The sequence below is a fragment of the Salvia miltiorrhiza genome, chromosome 4, assembly GCF_028751815.1.
Source record: "Salvia miltiorrhiza cultivar Shanhuang (shh) chromosome 4, IMPLAD_Smil_shh, whole genome shotgun sequence".
Taxonomy (NCBI): Eukaryota; Viridiplantae; Streptophyta; class Magnoliopsida; order Lamiales; family Lamiaceae; genus Salvia; species Salvia miltiorrhiza.
In genome coordinates, this window is record NC_080390.1 from 17,299,787 (window position 1) to 17,302,882 (window position 3,096).

Consider the following 3,096-nt stretch of genomic DNA (forward strand, 5'->3'; position numbering starts at 1 on the left):
TCATAAGTAACTTTAAACTTTAACTTGCATACCTCGTCAAGCTGGCGGAGATGGGGTGTTGGCTCTTGTCAGTGACATAGCTCTTTTAGTCTAAGACTCTAGCTTAGACTCAATCAAAAAAAAAAAGACTCTATAAGAGATTATACTCAGAGCAGACGAGCTGCTCTGATACCACTCTGTCGCAGCCCGATATAGCCAGTGATAGCGTATACCAAGTATCGTACGACTAATAAAAGAAATAGTGAAAGAAATAGGAATACATCTTATTTTAGCGGAAGCAATTGCAAACTTTACTCATTTTAAAGAAGGATTTCAAGACCAAAATAATTACTAGCTTGGGTAAACATGATTAAGCCATTGAAACTTAGCAAGGGTCTGAGAAGTATTTCCCTTAAGGGATATTACAGACATAAACAAATTAAATAAAGAGTTTCATCAGAGTTATGCAGCGAGATGCGTTACTATATGTGTGAAGACATATAGCAGGGAGTTCAAATTCTTATAGAGTCAAAGCTTATAAAGATAAATATGAGACATAGGAAAGACACAGCCAACTGACAATTCCAACAGCTTTCACCCATCCTCGCGCCAAGCCAGACCTGCACATTTAGAAATACATGCAGGGCTGAGTACCAAAAAGCACTCAGTGGACTCATGCCGGAAATAATTGAAATGTTGCTCTTAGAGCTATATGTCAATCTTGCCCTTTTCAATGCATCAACAGGATTTAACTGAGATTAAAAATACCTGTTCATGTTTTTCTGTCATAAACTCATTTGCATCATCATAATAATATCATTAGTCTGCAGACATTATATATTCACGGTATGTGCCAACTATGAGAACTCATATAATATATATATAAGGTGAAGAGAAGGAGGCCTCCTTCAAATCACCGTGACCGGCCGACTAGAGACAGCTCACGGTCACCTCTGCGCACAAAACCTTTACTGTCATATAAATCAGTCAAAGGCCGATATCTTGCATCATGATCATAATCATGTCTTTCATAGAGGCAACATACCATATCTCATTCTCATCAATAATAAATATGGCAAGTTGACAATTTTCATAATACTCATCAATAATGCTTCAACATGCTTCATTTTCATAAGATTCATCAATAATGCTTCAACATGCTTCATTTTCATAAGAATTTGCATTTGAACTCATTATCATGGTAGCTAGCCATAATAGAGTTAGAATAAAGCCCACCTGTCTCAGGGGTCGATGACGTAATGCTCAGAGTCGTACTAACGCCGGCCGTCACTCGAACCTTTGGTGGCGCACGTGGTTTAGATTGTCATGTGACAAAATAAACTCTAGTTAGAATTTCATCTAACTAATATCTCAATACTTATGCTTTCATCATATGCTTAATCTCATCTTATAACCTATCTACTATTTACCCAATTGGACCTCTCAATTTAATTAGATATCTTATCCAATTAAAAGACTCTCAATCCTAGGTAAATAGCATTCATAAACATCAAATAGTCATTCATACTTTGCAATAATCAATTTCCACATAATACATTTTCACGATTTATCACAATAGTCAAATGACTTAAAAAAAATAATCCTATGAACTCGAAATCTTTTTCCTTGTAAGTAAATTCCCAAATATTCACGTAAGCTTGGAAATAAATATAAAATTTTCTAGTAGTATTTTCATGACATAACATGGTGTATTAATCCACCAAAACTTTAAAATCCTCAAAACAATTACAAAGTAGAAATTTTCAGACTCCTACAGTTTATCATTCTGCTCTGCCTCAACTTTAACGAATAAACTGTTTTGACTCAGAAATCTCCTAGATTCGAGACTTACACTGTTGAAAACCTTTCTGCGTCTAGTTTTATTTAAAAAAAAGTAGAGTGAAAAACTCCAAGTGGTTTACGAGATATGGGTGTTTTCCCACAGTCTACCAGATTCGGCAGTTTTGCACGACTGGAAGCTATGATTTTTGAAAAATAGTAAACATTGGCCAAATGGTTTGAAATTTGGTGTAAATCAGTATAATACATGTATCTTTCTACCATAAAAATTTGGGAGGCTGAATGTTTTTGAAAGTTACTGAAAAGTGTGACTCTAGGGACTGCCTTTCTAAATTTCCGGTGGACATGCGCAGTAAAAGTTTTGCATTTTAAAAAGGTAGTAAAAGAAGTCCAAATGACTTGAAATTTTACCAGCGTCCTCAAGACACATATATCGACACACTGTAAAATTTTGAAGAGTTTTGGACGAGGGAAACCTCGTCGACTGATCAGTCCAGAACGTAAGAAAACTTCTCAAAATGGTTGAAACAACAACATATACACATATCATCATAGATCTATACTTTCATCACCATTCTCATGCATTTTCACACTAATAACTCATCATGCTTCAATTATGCATCAATATACATGCTTATACCACAAGAAAATATATATATAACATAAGAGGAGGATTGAGGTTGCTACCAACAAGATCAATGGAGGTGGAGTAGAAGATGATGCGTAGTATGCTTGGAGCTTGAGCTTGAAGATGAACACTTTAAGAAACCTTAGTTCTTACTATATTTGGTGGAACAAGAAAAAGAAGTGTGGTGGAGTGAGGAGGAGGAGGAGGGCTGCTGAAAATAAAGAAGAATAAGAGAGGGAGGGAGATGAGAGAGAGGTGTGCATGTGCTTGTGAGCTTAAAGTGTGGAGGAATGAGTTGGCTAGTTAGATTAGCTTTTTAGGGGCTCTTTAATGGTGCATGTGATTTCCATTGATGGGAAAGAGAAGAATAATGTGGGAGAGTGGGGAGGGAGCTAGTGCTGCGTAAGGGTGATAGAGTGAGAGAGAAAGAGTGAGAGAGATTGAGAGAGATAGAGAGAGTGAGAGAGAAAGAGAGATAGGTGTGTATATATATATATATATATCTATATATATATATATACTTGAATAATTATAACTCTTATTTAGTATGTGGGAAAAATATATCTCATGAAAATATATTTATTCATGTGAGGAAAAATTATCTCTATTATGATATATCTAACATCATAATAACAATGCATCAATAAATCATATGTGAATATTCTACCAAGTAAAATATTTATATCACA

At 35.2% G+C, this 3,096-nt stretch overlaps 1 long non-coding RNA gene across 1 annotated transcript; it reads right to left on the reverse strand.

Moving 5' to 3' along the window:
* Positions 1-310: 310 nt before the first annotated feature.
* Positions 311-2,804, reverse strand: LOC131019872 (uncharacterized). Its single transcript, XR_009100516.1, has 3 exons — positions 2,467-2,804; positions 1,216-1,276; positions 311-599 (listed from the first exon to the last, which is right to left on the reverse strand). It is a non-coding gene; the product is annotated as an uncharacterized LOC131019872 (long non-coding RNA).
* Between the last annotated feature and the right edge of the window lie 292 nt (positions 2,805-3,096).